This window comes from Artemia franciscana, chromosome 11 (assembly GCF_032884065.1).
Source record: "Artemia franciscana chromosome 11, ASM3288406v1, whole genome shotgun sequence".
Classification (NCBI taxonomy): Eukaryota; Metazoa; Arthropoda; class Branchiopoda; order Anostraca; family Artemiidae; genus Artemia; species Artemia franciscana.
Genome location: NC_088873.1, coordinates 46,843,902 through 46,861,303, shown reverse-complemented (window position 1 = coordinate 46,861,303; position 17,402 = coordinate 46,843,902). Strand labels below are relative to the sequence as shown.

The following is a 17,402-nucleotide window of genomic DNA, read 5'->3' as shown; positions in this document are numbered from 1 at the left end:
ATATATATATATATATATATATATATATATACATATATATATATATATATATATATATATATATATATATATATATATATATATATATATATATATATATATATATATATATATATATATATATATATATATATATATATATAATATATATATATATAATATATATATATATGAAAAGGAAGACTGTTTTCCTAAATTAGTGATTAATATAGACCAGCACTTGAATGAGGCCTTAACCCTACTCATCCATACCATCACATAGGTCAAACAGCATGGCCATACACAATCAACCATAAAGAATAATCCATGGACAGGCAGTCATGTCGTCAATAAGTATAAGTCGTCATTTACCAAACAATAGAAACAATAAAGACAAATAATTCAGAGGCAACAACCCAACACAAGGGCTCATCAGGAGTTTGTAACTTAAAAGGAGCATTTCTTCTATTTGGGGAAAACTTTAATTAGCTTTTGATCGAAATTAATCGTTTACCTAGGAAACGAAAATGAAAACAGGACTGTAATTTATAGTCTACACAAGAAAATGTTTTTACAAAATAAAAAACTACTTTCCTCTCTAATTAAATCAAGAAATAGTTGTTGTTTTATTGTTTGTTGGGGACTTTGGTATTTCCAAAGATTGAAAAGAAGAACTACAGATTATTAATAATCAAAGGACAAAAAGTAATGACAATTTACTGGTTCAATCTACCAATCCTGGATCACCAAAAAACAAAAAAAAGGAGTGAAACAAACACTCAATGCTAATCAAAAGCAACGCATTAGCACTGCCTTAGCAAAGAGCCGTGCTTATCCCGTGTATTTTTTCGACCAGATGGCATGAAAAGAACGGGTGTGAAAACTTGGGAGGGAGTTCTTCAATTCACAATTGAAAGTTCTTGTGCCCTATCGAAAAACTGAAAACCCTCTCCTTAATTCGTTATGAGCCTTAGTTTTAGAAAAAAAAAATGTGGTGACGTCATTTTTATACACATCACTATTGCAATGAGGTTGTCACACTTGTGTGGAAAAATTGAAGATTTTCATATATCCAGAAGTTTATATTAAATTGCTTGAAGAGCAAAAACTGGAAATTGGAAAAATAATATTCTGAGAAGGGATTACAAAAATTCAAAACCTCAAAAAAGAAAACAAAAAGTATGAAGCTTAATAGAAATCGATATTAGAAATTGGACTTAGGGTAATAATGAATTGAACAGACATCAGTATGAAAAGACATTAAATTTTGTGAGGAGCAAAAAACTGGTAATTTCAAAAATATTTGTGTATATTTAATAAGGAGTTACAACAATTCAGAAACCTTAGAAAAGAAAACCGAAAGTTTGGAGCTTAGTAGAAATCGTAGTTAAAAAAAACATCACTGCCGAATAACTTTTCTTAGAAGTATAAGAATTATAAGAAGTTCTATACTTCTAGAAGTACCTTATACTTAGAAGTATAAGAAGTATAAGACATGATAAAAAGTTGGAAAAAATTTAAGTTCAATGAGTAGCTAAAGTTATTATATAAAATGCAAATACATTTGCGATGCCTGAGCAATAATTTTAGTGTTTTAATTCATACTCGAAAATACCTAAGAATTTTAAAATTAGTTTGTTTTTGGTAAGATAAAATCAACGCGATACGTGATTAAGCTTACAGGTTTGAACACAACCATTTACATAGTGCCAGAAGGAAGGCCCAAAAAGCAAAGATTTGCAATTATTACAAATGATGATTCTCTACTTTGACAAGGGATTTCAAAAAATTCCAAATCTGAAAAACAAACAAAAGTTTCAAGATTTGAACACATAGTTGTTCGAAATCGGACTAGCTTCAATAATCAAATATCTTTGACATATCTTTGATGCCGTAAATATCTTTGACATATCTTTGACTGCCGTAGGAAAAGACATTAAATTTCTTAAAGAGCAAAAAACTGGTAATTGCAAAAAATGCTGCTCATATTTTAACAAGGGATTACAAAAATTCAAAAACCTTAAAAAAGAATCTTTATTCAAGCAACCATTATATAATGTCGGTATGAAGGCCCAAAAAACGAAAGAGATTATTACAAATGGTTATGCTCTATTTAGCAAGGGATTACAATAATTCAAAAACCTTAAATAAGAAAACCAAACGTTTGAAGATTAGTACAAATGGTTGTTATAAATCGTAATAGCTTCAATGATCAAATATCTTTAAAAAGAAACAGCATGAAAAGGCACTAAATTACCTAAAGGGCAAAAAACTGGTAACTAAAAAAATATTTTTACTTTATTTTGGACTTGCTTTCGTAATCGAATATTTTTGAAAATACTTTAGTATGAAAACACAGCAAATTGTCTGCGGTTAGAAGACAAGCGAAAATGAGAATCCATATACAGAAGACTGCCAAGTGCCATGTGCCGGGTCCGATAATATATATATATATATATATATATATATATATATATATATATATATATATATATATATATATATATATATATATATATATATATATATATATATCTTCTATATATATAAAAATAAGTTGTTTGTCTGTCTGTCGATTGACGTCATGTTTGTGTGTCGACTGACGTCATGTTTGTCGACTGACGTCATTATAAGGATTGAGCTGTATGTCGTCATGAAGTTGTTTGTCGTCTGACGTCATGTTTGTCGACTAACGAAACTACAGACCGGGACACCGGGACACAAATGACGTGTTATGTCTGTTATAACGTAATAGAGGCAACAATCTTGACAGGGCCTTTTGAGGGTGAGGCTTTTCTTATTCCACGCATTCTCATGATTCCAATGGATCTGCCTTTTCAACCTAAAAGATTGCAATTCCCAATTTGATTAGCATATTTAGTTTCCAGTCCAGAACCACTAAAGCTTTTATGTAAATATCAAAAATATTTATGTTGTCTGAGCAATAATTTTTAGTTTTTATTTCAAAATAGAAAATTACCTGACAATTTTAGAATTATATCTATCTATCTATATATATAAAAATAAGTTGTCTGTCTGTGGATCAGGTGACGTCATGTTTCTGTGTCGACTGGCGTCATGAAGTTAGTAAGCCGATGAAGATGCTCAAAGAGTCTATGCCAAAAAACTTGCTGCTGATAGAGAAAGTCAGAAAAGAAAGCGTGCCGAGAAATCAAAAGAACAGCAAGGAAACAGGCTTGAGGCTAAAGAACGCAAAACCGCGCAGTTAGATGAAGATCCACCTGGACAGCGAGAATCAAAACATATCAAAACTGAAAATGATAGCGATGATGATTGGGTTTGGGATCTTGACTTGGATAAGGTCATCAATGCCTACCAGATTTTAGTTAAAAAAACAAAGGTTCGGCGATATGTATTTCATAGTGAAGCTGAAAAATAAAGAAGAAAAAGAAAACTGAAAAAGGAAAAAATGTAAAAAACTAAAAAATACTAAAAAGAAAAAACACTCAAAGAGAAATTACAGACCGGGACACAAATGACGACCGGGACAGAGGGAATATAAATAACGACCGGGACACTCAAGGAGAAATTACAGACTGGGATACCGGGACACAAATGACGACCGGGACACAGGCAATATAAATGACGACCAGGACAACAATGGCAACACCCGAGGAAGCTGCTCAAAACGAATGTATTCACGCCGAAGTAGCTGAGTTGGTAAAGCGTTATGTTTCACGTTCTAGGTCCGAGAGGCTCCAGGTTTGAACCTTGGCCTTAGCATTAATACAAAAGAAGAAAAAAACTAAAAAAGGTAAAAACTACAAAAAAACTAAAAAGAAAATATATATATATATATATATATATATATATATATATATATATATATATATATATTTATATATATCATCTTTTCCACAAAAATAATAATTTAGTGCTTCTGCTTAAAAACAGCAATCAAATTGATGCCTCCTGGTACGCAACTATCAACAAAGTGGCAATCGTTGTGGTCGGTGATCAGTTCTTACCTCGAGATAATATTCTTTATAGGCGAAACAATCAGTTGACAAGAAGTGCTTAAACTCATCGATGCTACGATGCCCTACAATATCCTGACGAATATAAATGACGCCCGGGACACTCAAATAGAAATCACAGACTGGGACACCGGGACACAAATGACGACGGGGACACAGGGAGTATAAATGACGACCCGGACACAGGGACACAACTACAACGGGGACGCCGGGGGGCACAGGGGGATATATAAATGACGACGGCAACAAAGGAAATGGTCGATTAGCAATCACCATCAACAAAGCTCAAGGGCAATCAATAGAATCATGAGGTATAGATCTGAATACGGATTGTTTTCCCATGGACCATTATGCGTTACATGTTCAAGAGTCGGTAAACCTGACAATCTATTTATGTGCACAGACGATGGGACAGCAAAGAATGTTGTATATTCGCAAGTTTTACGTAGTTAAAAACATATATATATATATATATATATATATATATATATATATATATATATACTAGCTGTTGGGGTGGCGCTTCGCGCCACCCCAACACCTAGTTGGTGGGGGCGCTTCGCGCCCCCCCCAAGCCCCCCCGCGCGCGTAAGTCGTTACGCGCCATAATAGTTACGCGCCATTGTAGTTGTGTCCCTATGTCCCACCTGTGAATATAGATATATATATATATATATATGGTTTTAACTACGTAAAACTTGCGAATATACAACATTCTTTGCTGTCCCATTGTCTTTGCATATAAATAGATTGTCAGGTTATCCCCCTGTTTCCCCCGGTGTCCCCGTTGTAGTTGTGTCCCTGTGTCCCGGTCGTCATTTATATTCCCTGTGTCCCGCGTCCCGGTCATCATTTGTATCCCGGTGTCCCGGTCTGTATATACATTCGTTTTTTAGTTTTGTTTTTCTCCTTTATTTTTTTCCTTTTTTTTTCTTTTTTAGCTTATTTAGATTTTTAGATTTTTTAGTTTTTTTTATTAGTTTTTAGTTTTTATTTCTTTTTAGTTTTTTTGTCCCGGTCGTCATTTATATCCCCCTGTTTCCCCCGGTGTCCCCGTTGTAGTTGTGTCCCTGTGTCCCGGTCGTTATTTATATTCCCTGTGTCCCGGTCGTCATTTGTATCCCGGTGTACCGGTCTGTATATACATTCGTTTTTTAGTTTTGTTTTTCTCCTTTATTTTTTTCCTTTTTTTTCTTTTTTAGTTTATTTAGATTTTTAGATTTTTTAGTTTTTTTATTAGTTTTTTGTTTTTTTTTCTTTTTAGTTTTTTTGTAGTTTTTACCTTCTTTTTAGTTTTGTTAATTTTTTTTTTTACTTGTGTCCTGGTCGTCATTTATACTCCCTGTGTCCCGGTGCTTTGTTGATTGCTAATCGAACATTCCTTTTGTCCTGGTCGCTTTCTCTTTGAGTGTCGTCATTTATTTTTTTCTTTTTTAGTTCTTTTAGTTTTTACCTTTTTTAGTTTTTTTTTAGTTTTTAGTTTTTTTAGTTTTTTACCTTTTTTTAGTTTTTTTAGTTTTTTAGCTTTTTTATTTTTTTTATTAGTTTTTAGTTTTTTTGTAGTTTTTGCCTTTTTTTTTAGTTTTTTGTCCTGGTCGCTTTCTCTTTGAGTGTCGTCATTTATTAGTTTTTTCCTTTTTTTTTTTAGTTTTTTATTGGTTTTTACCTTTATTTTAGCTTATTTTTCAGTTTTTTCCTTTTTTTTAGTTTTTTTTTATTTTTTATTTTTTTTAGTTTTTTACCTTTTTTTAGTTTTTTTAGTTTTTTTAGTTTTTTAGCTTTTTTACTTTTTTTATTAGTTTTTAGTTTTTTTTTGTAGTTTTTGCCTTTTTTTAGTTTTTTCAGTTTTTTTTTTAGTTTTTTATTGGTTTTTACCTTTATAGTTTTTTTAGTTTTTTAGCTTTTTTATTTTTTTTATTAGTTTTTAGTTTTTTTTTGTAGTTTTTGCCTTTTTTTAGTTTTTTCAGTTTTGACGTCACCTAATCCAGTTTTTTCAGGTGACGTCACCTGACACATCCATCCACACATCCATCCATCCATCCATCCACAGACAACTTATTTTTATATATATAGATATATATATATATATATCCGATGAAGATGCTCAAAGAGTCTATGCCAAAAAACTTGCTGCTGATAGAGAAAGTCAGAAAAGAAAGCGTGCCGAGGAATCAAAAGAACAGAAAAGAAACAGGCTTGAGGCTAAAGAACGCAAAACCGCGCAGTTAGATGAATATCCACCTGGACAGCGAGAGTCAAACATATCAAAACTGAAAATGATAGCGATGATGATTGGGTTTGGGATCTTGACTTGGATAAGGTCATCAATGCCTACCAGATTTTAGTTAAAAAAACAAAGGTTCGGCGATATGTATTTTATAGTGAAGCTGAAAAATAAAGAAGAAAAAGAAAACTGAAAAAAGAAAAAATGTAAAAAACTAAAAAATACTAAAAAGAAAAAAACACTCAAAGAGAAATTACAGACCGGGACACAAATGACGACCGAGACAGAGGGAATATAAATAAGGACCGGGACACTCAAGGAGAAATTACAGACTGGGATACCGGGACGCAAATGACGACCGGGACACAGGCAATATAAATGACGACCAGGACACAGGTATTTAAGAATATCGTTCAAGGACGAATTTTTAATTGTAAGAAGACCGTTGAAAGAGAAATTTCTAATTGTAAAATGACTGAAGAACCTACAATGGCAACACCCGAGGAAGCTGCTCAAAACGAATGTATTCACGCCGAAGTAGCTGAGTTGGTAAAGCGTTATGTTTCAGGTTCTAGGTCCGAGAGGGTCCAGGTTTGAACCTTGGCTTTAGCATTAACACAAAAGAAGAAAAAAACTAAAAAAGGTATGTGGATCAGGTGACGTCATGTTTCTGTGTCGACTGGCGTCATGAAGTTAGTTGTCGTCATTTTTGCTATGACGGTGACGTCATTAAAAATATTTAAGACATATATGTTCACGTAGAAATCTATTAATGTTTAAGTTTAAAATGACTGATGAACTTACAATGGCAAAAGCCGATGAAGATGCTCAAAGAGTCTATGCCAAAAAACTTGCTGCTGATAGAGAAAGTCAGAAAAGAAAGCGTGCCGAGGAATCAAAAGAACAGCAAGGAAACAGGCTTGAGGCTAAAGAACGCAAAACCGCGCAGTTAGATGAAGATCCACCTGGACAGCGAGAGTCAAAACATATCAAAACTGAAAATGATAGCGATGATGATTGGGTTTGGGATCTTGACTTGGATAAGGTCATCAATGCCTACCAGATTTTCAAACAGTTCGTGGTAACGAACTGTAGTAAGGAGCGACCCGGCTCAATAAGAACCAAAACTCTAAAAAATGGAATTTTGATACCAATAGCTACATCAAAAGAATCGCATTTTAATGATGGTTTTAAATATATAAGTTTCATCAAGTTTAGTCTTACCCATCAAAAGTTACGAGCCCGAGAAAATTTGCGTTTTTTTAGAAAATAGGGGGAAACGCCCCCTAAAAGTCATAGAATCTAAACGAAAATCACACCATCAGAATCAGCTTATCAGAGAACCCTACTGTAGAAGTTTCGAGCTCCTATCTACAAAAATGTGGAATTTTGCATTTTTTGCCAGAAGGCAGATCACGGATGCGTGTTTATTTGTTTTTTTGTTTTTTTTTTCTTTTTCCCAGGGGTGATCGTATCGACCCAGTTGTCCTAGAATATTGCAAGAGGGCTCATTCTAACGGAAATGAAAAGTTCTAGTGCCCTTTTTAAGTGACCAAAAAAATTGGAGGGCACCTAGAGCCCCTCCCACGCTAATTATTTTCCCTAAGTCAACGGATCAAAATTCTGAGATAGCCATTTTATTCAGCGTAGTCGAAAAACCTTATAACTATGTCTTTGGGGACAACTTACTCCCCCAAAGTCCCCGTGGGAGGGGCAACAAGTTACAAACTTTGACCTGTTCTTACATATAGTAATGGTTATTGGGAAGTATACAGGCGTTTTCAGGAGGATTTATTTGGTTTGGGGGAGGGGTTGAGAAGAGGGGGATATGCTGGGAGAACTTTCCTTCGAGAATTTTTAATGGGAGAAGAAAATTTCCATGAAGGGAGAGCATGATTTACTAGCATTATTTAAAAAAAAAACAATTAAAAAATAAATGTGAAAAAGCTTTTTCAGCTGGAAGTAAGGAACAGCAATAAAACTTAAAACAAAGAGAAATTATTACCCATTTGAGGGGCTCACCTCCTTCTTATACCTCGCTCTTTACGCTAAAGTATTTTTAGTAATTTCAACTACTTATTCTACGGCTTTTGTGATTCAGGGGATCATTCTTAATGAATTGGGATAAAATTTAAGCTTTAGTGTAAAGAGCGAGGTACTGACGATGGGGCGAATCCCCTCATATATGTAATAAATACATGAGAATACAAAAGTTCTTTACGTAAGCTAATTTATAAGTTACGTAAATCTTTTACCAATAAAAAGATTCGTAAAAAATTAAAAGTTCTAGTTGCCTTTTTAATTAACCAAAAAATCGGAGGGCAACTAGGCTTCGTCCCCCGCTCTTTTTTTCTCAAAATCATTCAATCAAAATTATGAGAAAGCCATTGAGCCAAAAAAAAAAAAAATATGCAAATTTCGTTTTAATTATTCCTCTGCGGAGAGCCAAAATCAAAACATGCATTGATTCAAAAACGTTCAGAAATTAAATAAAAAAAACGAGTTTTTTTAACTGAAAGTAAGGAGCGACATTAAAACTTAAAACGCACAGAAATTACTTCGTATATGAAAGAGGCTGCTTCCTCATCAACGCCCCGCTCTTTACGCTAAAGTTTTTTACTGTTTTAAAAAGAAGAATTGAGAGAAAGAGTCGAACTTTAGCGTAAAGAGCGGGGCGTTGATGAGGAAGCAGCCTCTTTCATATACGAAGCAATTTCTGTGCGTTTTAAGTTTTAATGTCGCTCCTTACTTTCAGTTAAAAAAACTTGTTTTTTTTATTTAATCGTTAAAAAAAACTAAGGTTCGGCGATATGTATTTCATAGTGAAGCTGAAAAATAAAGAAGAAAAAGAAAACTGAAAAAAGAAAAAATGTAAAAAACTAAAAAATACTAAAAAGAAAAAACACTCAAAGAGAAATTACAGACAAGGACACAAATGACGACCGGGACAGAGGGAATATAAATAACGACCGGGACACTCAAGGAGAAATTACAGACTGGGATACCGGGACACAAATGACGACTGGGACACAGGCAATATAAATGACGACCAGGACAACAATGGCAACACCCGAGGAAGCTGCTCAAAACGAATGTATTCACGCCGAAGTAGCTGAGTTGGTAAAGCGTTATGTTTCAGGTTCTAGGTCCGAGAGGCTCCAGGTTTGAACCTTGGCTTTAGCATTAATACAAAAGAAGAAAAAAACTAAAAAAGGTAAAAACTACAAAAAAACTAAAAAGAAAATATATATATATATATTTATATATATCATCTTTTCCACAAAAATAATAATTTAGTGCTTCTGCTTAAAAACAGCAATCGAATTGATGCCTCCTGATACGCAACTATCAACAAAGTGGCAATCGTTGTCGTCGGTGATCAGTTCTTACCTCGAGATAATATTCTTTATAGGCGAAACAATCAGTTGACAGGAATTGCTTAAACTCATCGATGCTACGATGCCCTACAATATCCTGACGAATATAAATGACGCCCGGGACACTCAAATAGAAATCACAGACTGGGACACCGGGACACAAATGACGACGGGGACACAGGGAGTATAAATGACGACCCGGACACAGGGACACAACTACAACGGGGACGCCGGGGGCACAGGGGGATATATAAATGACGACGGCAACAAAGGAAATGGTCGATTAGCAATCACCATCAACAAAGTTCAAGGGCAATCAATAGAATCATGAGGTATAGATCTGAATACGGATTGTTTTCCCATGGACCATTATGCGTTGCATGTTCAAGAGTCGGTAAACCTGACAATCTATTTATATGCACAGACAATGGGACAGCAAAGAATGTTGTATATTCGCAAGTTTTACGTAGTTAAAAACATTGAAAATGATAGCGATGATGATTGGGTTTGGGATCTTGACTTGGATAAGGTCATCAATGCCTACCAGATTTTAGTTAAAAAAACAAAGGTTTGGCGATATGTATTTCATAGTGAAGCTGAAACATAAAGAAGAAAAAGAAAACTGAAAAAAGAAAAAATGTAAAAAACTAAAAAATACTAAAAAGAAAAAACACTCAAAGAGAAATTACAGACCGGGACACAAATAACGACCGGGACAGAGGGAATATAAATAACGACCGGGACACTCAAGGAGAAATTACAGACTGGGATACCGGGACACAAATGACGACAAGGACACAGGCAATATAAATGACGACCAGGACAACAATGGCAACACCCGAGGAAGCTGCTCAAAACGAATGTATTCACGCCGAAGTAGCTGAGTTGGTAAAGCGTTATGTTTCAGGTTCTAGGTCCGAGAGGCTCCAGGTTTGAGCCTTGGCTTTAGCATTCATACAAAAGAAGAAAAAAACTAAAAAAGGTAAAAACTACAAAAATTGCGACAAGAATTGCTTAAACTCATCGATGCTACGATGCCCTACAATATCCTGACGAATATAAATGACGCCCGGGACACTCAAATAGAAATCACAGACTGGGACACCGGGACACAAATGACGACGGGGACACAGGGAGTATAAATGACGACCCGGACACAGGGACACAACTACAACGGGGACGCCGGGGGGCACAGGGGGATATATAAATGACGATGGCAACAAAGGAAATGGTCGATTAGCAATCACCTTCAACAAAGCTCAAGGGCAATCAATAGAATCATGAGGTATAGATCTGAATACGGATTGTTTTCCCATGGACCATTATGCGTTGCATGTTCAAGAGTCGGTAAACCTGACAATCTATTTATATGCACAGACGATGGGACAGCAAAGAATGTTGTATATTCGCAAGTTTTACGTAGTTAAAAACATATATATATATATATATATATATATATATATATATATATATATATATATATATATATATATATATATATATATATATATATATATATATATATATATATATATATATATATATATATATATATATATATATATATATATATATATCCGATGAAGATGCTCAAAGAGTCTATGCCAAAAAACTTGCTGCTGATAGAGAAAGTCAGAAAAGAAAGCGTGCCGAGGAATCAAAAGAACAGCAAGGAAACAGGCTTGAGGCTAAAGAACGCAAAACCTCGCAGTTAGATGAAGATCCACCTGGACAGCGAGAGTCAAAACATATCAAAACTGAAAATGATAGTGATGATGATTGGGTTTGGTATCTTGACTTGGATAAGGTCATCAATGCCTACCAGATTTTAGTTAAAAAAACAAAGGTTCGACGATATGTATTTCATAGTGAAGCTGAAAAATAAAGAAGAAAAAGAAAACTGAAAAAAGAAAAAATGTAAAAAACTAAAAAATACTAAAAAGAAAAAACACTCAAAGAGAAATTACAGACCGGGACACAAATGACGACCGGGACAGAGGGAATATAAATAACGACCGGGATACTCAAGGAGAAATTACAGACTGGGATACCGGGACACAAATAACGACCGGGACACAGGCAATATAAATGACGACCAGGACACAGGTATTTAAGAATATCGTTCAAAGACAAATTTTTAATTGTAAGAAGACCGTTGAAAGAGAAATTTCTAATTGTAAAATGAATGAAGAACCTACAGTGGCAACACCCGAGGAAGCTGCTCAAAACGAATGTATTCACGCCGAAGTAGCTGAGTTGGTAAAGCGTTATGTTTCAGGTTCTAGGTCCGAGAGGCTCCAGGTTTGAACCTTGGCTTTAGCATTAATACAAAAGAAGAAAAAAACTAAAAAAGGTAAAAACTACAAAAAAACTAAAAAGAAAATATATATATATATTTATATATATCATCTTTTCCACAAAAATAATAATTTAGTGCTTCTGCTTAAAAACAGCAATCGAATTGATGCCTCCTGATACGCAACTATCAACAAAGTGGCAATCGTTGTGGTCGGTGATCAGTTCTTACCTCGAGATAATATTCTTTATAGGCGAAACAATCAGTTGACAAGAATTGCTTAAACTCATCGATGCTACGATGCCCTACAATATCCTGACGAACATAAATGACGCCCGGGACACTCAAATAGAAATCACAGACTGGGACACCGGGAAACAAATGACGACGGGGACACAGGGAATATAAATGACGACCCGGACACAGGGACACAACTACAACGGGGACGCCGGGGGGCACAGGGGGATATATAAATGACGACGGCAACAAAGGAAATGGTCGATTAGCAATCACCATCAACAAAGCTCAAGGGCAATCAATAGAATCATGAGGTATATATCTGAATACGGATTGTTTTCCCATGGACCATTCTGCGTTGCATGTTCAAGAGTCGGTAAACCTGACAATCTATTTATGTGCACAGACGATGGGACAGCAAAGAATGTCGTATATTCGCAAGTGTTACGTAGTTAAAAACATATATATATATATATATATATATATATATATATATATATATATATATATATATATATATATTATATATATATATATATATATATATATTCACAGGTGGGACATAGGGACACAACTACAATGGCGCGTAACGACTTACGCGCGCGGGGGGGCTTGGGGGGGCGCGAAGCGCCCCCACCAACTAGGTGTTGGCGTGGCGCGAAGCGCCACCCCAACAGCTAGTATATGTATATATATATATATATATATATATATATATATATATATATATTTGTATAGATATATAATAAATCATTAATATATAAAAAATATATGACATCATTTATATGTCATATATGATGTCCATATATATATATATATATGTGATTATTACTCGTTTAATAAGATTGATTGTTCTTACAGCTTTTCTTATCTTTTTGTCACTGAGAAAAAAATTGCTAGTGACATTATTTATCTTAACAATTTAATTATAAAGCTTATAAATTAATTAATCTCCCCAAGATACATAACTGGCTAAATTTTTCCATCTATGAAACAAATTTACAGCCTGGACTAGGTCGTAATGATTTTAGGATTCCAACACAGGGATATAGGGCTTGGAAAGTCTCACAATTCGTAATTAAGACGAGTGATTAATAACATGATACAATCCTTTTTATTGACTAGCCATGTCTTCTGCAGATAAAGATATTCCTATGTAGGATGAAAAAAAAACTTATAGGCTGATTGTTTTCTCTTATAAAGTAGTTTCCAGCTTTATTGGGGTAATAACTATTTGAAAAGAGTGGGGTTTTTCGTTTTTGTTAAATTGCAAAAAGGTTCGCAACAAATGTACTAAATTGGGCTCATTTGCATCAAAGGGGTTTTTAAGGTGTTTGAGGATTGAAATGTCATGATTAGTGCATTTTTCAAATTAAATTTTTATGAGAGCTCACACTTTTGTCTTTTTTTTGTTTTTACACCACTATCTAAAATGCGTTGCTGATTGCAATAGAAAAATTTTCTATAAGATGCTTCGAAATGTTGAAAATCGAGGTAATTAAAATAGCATCTTGTTAAATGTTATTTGGTTTTAAATATAATTCAGATTTTTTTCGGACTTTACTCCATATTTCGTTACAAAAAACATCCTCCATATTTCGGGAAAAAACATAAACTCCATATTTCGGGAAGAAACATCTATTCAGTTCGTCCGTATCAATGGTATTCCTTTTTTGATTTGTATATGCTCTACGGTATGGAAATCAAGACCACATGTCTGTTTACACTCTCAAATCTTTGTTAAAAAACTTGCAAAACTTGCTGGCAAACTTCCCCAGTCTCCATAAAAAAAAAACTACAGACCCTCTTTGGCCTTACTCGTTCGATTTTTTTTAAAGTGTTTTGTTTGTTTATTGTATTTTTGTATCGGTTCAAAATTGTCAGACATCTGTTAACACTGATTAGCACTGAAAAGGATGTGGTATTTAAATATGATTAATTTCAAAAGACTTTTCAAACGAACGAAATTGTTTCAAAGAAAAGAAAAGAGCTACTCTAAACCACAGATAAGAAAAAAATAATGTCAAATGATATTTCAATTGTGAAATGACAATCAATTACTATCAATAAATATATGAAACCTAAAACGAACAGAAGTTAGAATAAATAACCATGTCAAACTTAAAACGAGCAGTAACTGTCACAAAGAGGAGTAGGGCTAAGGCACCATCTGCCTTCCAAAGACCAATACACTTTAAAGACCAATTTATACTCTACTGCTAACAAATTTTTATTTCGAGCTACATGTTTTATCAAGCAGTTCGTGGTAAAAACTGTAAGGCATGAGTGACCCGGCGCAATAGAAACCAGAACTCTAAAAAGACGCAATTTCTGTATTGATAAGTATATCAAAATAGTCGGCTCATTATGCTGATTCAAAATATATAGGATTAATTAAACTTAGTGCTACGTACCCATTAAAGGCTACGAGCCTGAGAAAATATGTCTTATTTGTGAAAAAGGGGGAAACGAAACACCCCCCTAAAATTCAGAAAATCTTAATGAAAATCACGCCATCAGATTCAGCGTATCAAAGAACCCTCCCATAAAGATTTCAAGCTCCTGTCTGCAATAATGTGGATTTTTTTTTAAAGTGCTAAAAACTTTAGCGTGAAGAGCAAGCTATTGAAGAGGTGGAAAGCCTTTTCATACACGAACAAATTTCTTTTCGTTTTGAGGCTGCTCCTCACTTTCAGTTGAAATAATCTTTTTTTTATTTCTTTTAAGATCAAAAAAATCATTAAGGCTACTGAAAAGGACAAATGAATGTGGATTGACAGTTCCATATATGCTGATATCGTTCATGAAAATCTCAACAATTTGGGATTTATCAAAATACTAAAAGAGAAAACGTTTAAAATGTCTTTTGTTTTGACACTTTTGTCTTTGACATTGCCTATTACACTTATCATAAGCAACACTATTGCAATGCCTATGATAAGTGTTAGTTTCGTTAACAGTCAATGTAGATTTCTGATCTACATTTGCAACAAATTTTTTTATTATTTTTTGGTAGCACCATTGCACTGCCTATGATAAATGTTGTTTTTGCAAACAGTGAATGTAGATCAGAAATTTACAACTTTTTTTTTTTTTTTTTTTTTTTTTTTTTTTTTTTTTGTGGTACCATTACACTGCCTATGATAGGTGTTATTTTTGTAAACAGTGAATGTATATCATAAATTTGCAACTTCTTTTTTTAATTATTTTTTTGGTAGCACCATTGCACTACATATGATAAATGTTGTTTTTGCAAACAGTGAATGTAGATCAGAAATTTACAACATTTTTTTTTTTTTTTTTTTTTTTTTTTTTTTTTTTTTTTTTTTTTTTTTTTTTTTTTTTTTTTTTGTGGTACCATTGCACTGCCTACGATAAGTGTTAGTTTTGTAAACAGTGAATGTAGATCAGAAATTTGCAACAACTTTTTTTATTATTTCTTGGTAGCACCATTGCACTGCCTGTAATAATTATTAGCTTTGTAAACAGTAAGTGTAGATTAGGGATTTTCCGTAACTTTTTTTGTTATTTGGCTTTTCTTAGAAAAAAATAATTAAAATTTTTTCGTGCCGCCTGATTTGGTGACCACCAAATAAACATAATTAAATATAGTTTGATTTTATGCTTAATATTTTCTTGTAATATGTTTATATTTTGTTATAAGCAGAACTTCTAGCTAGGAGTTTGGTAGCTAGGCACTAGCTACCAAAGGTTTTGCAAGTTATCTGAGCAAATGTAATATGTAGCACATATTTTAAACTTTTATGCTAAATTTTAATAGCTTGTCTTTTGCATACCCACTTTTAAAAAATATAGCTATCCGCACCTTTAAGATCAAGACTTTAATTTAAAATCAAACTTTAAATTTTAAAAGTATATACATTACGAATTAGTTTCATTATATATGTAAAGCTAATACATATATTTCTCATTATTCAATATGTATAAAATTAGTAAAATCTAGGTATTTTTTTTGCAAGTGAATCTTCGGGTATTTTGGTTCTGTAATAGCGACCTTGCTTAAGATGGTTTTATATTTTTTCTAGCAAATGGGACTGGTCATGTTAATACGATTAAAAAAATAATTTGGATACAGACAAAGATCTACGTAGAACAGGTACTGATTTTCTGATTCTCAGCCTTCAGTAGGGTCTACAGTAATTTTAAACAGCATTATCCTCAATTAACGGACAAAAACTCCTGCAGAGAGTATGGCGGCTATTAAAACAGTTTCCTGGTACCTAGACAATTTCCGGCTACCTAGAACACTTTAATTCAAATTCCTAAGAAAGCTGATGCATTGATTTTTTTTTGTTGAAATGGTTTACATCTTTTGTCAGAAATTTTCTAGTAATAATTAGTCAGGCTGCTTAAAAAATAATTTTCTTAAGTGGCAGCAAGATTTGTCATATCATGATAAGCTATTCAGCTTACAATAATAACGAGGACAATAGCATTCGCAGTTTCATTTCGAAATTGAAAAAAGTTTTATAACCTATCGTCAAAACAACGCCAAGTTTTTCTATGATGAGCTATTTTGCAAAAATGTTAATGGATAAGAGCTAATTGTTTGGAAGGGGACCTCTTCTATTTTAATTAGCTATAATGGAACCACCCGGCAATGTTTCATCAGTAGTAAATCACTGAAGACGGGGAAACACAATGGTTGTATTTTTACGATTTTCCTCAGTTCCTAATATATATTTAACACATTTGTTATGTCTTACCTGCTTCTTTCACGTTACTCGTGTCGATTCGCGTTCTATGCACGTATAAACTCACATTATGGATTCGTCGTTCGTATTGTGATTCCGTATTGATAACTTACATGTGTGACTACAGATCGGAAACTGTTGAGATTCTTCATCAGAATGCTGCATGTTGATTCGTATTATATCAATTCTTTATTATTTTACTTTCCATTTTTTTTAATCAGCATGGGCAGTAAGAGCTACCTAAACACGATATTTTAGTCTTCTTCGTGTCATATATACTTTTTTGAAATATTTTGTCTACTTTTCATTTAAAACAAATAACAAAAAGAGATAAAAATCAATGAAAAAAAAACAAAACAAACAAGACTGCGGCCAGTAGAGAGAAAAGAGATTAAAGACTAAACTACGCGGATATTTCGCCTATATTTAAACTAGGCGTCCTCAGCACAAGATAAAAAGAACAAACGCTAAACTAAAAACAAATAAAACCCACCACAAATATTAATAAATATAATTGTCGCAACAAATCCACATAGGGAAAAGAAGTTACTTCAATGAGAAAATCAAAGTAACTGA

The 17,402-nt window shown here is 33.5% G+C and overlaps 1 long non-coding RNA gene across 1 annotated transcript in view; it reads right to left on the bottom strand.

Annotated features, from left to right (window-relative positions):
- LOC136033308 (uncharacterized) overlaps positions 1 to 14,439 on the bottom strand; it is a 37,558-nt gene extending 23,119 nt beyond the window's left edge. Inside the window, exon 1 of the long non-coding RNA XR_010618902.1 lies at positions 14,223 to 14,439. This is a non-coding gene — a long non-coding RNA (uncharacterized LOC136033308). The remainder of the gene's footprint in view (positions 1 to 14,222) is intronic.
- Between the last annotated feature and the right edge of the window lie 2,963 nt (positions 14,440 to 17,402).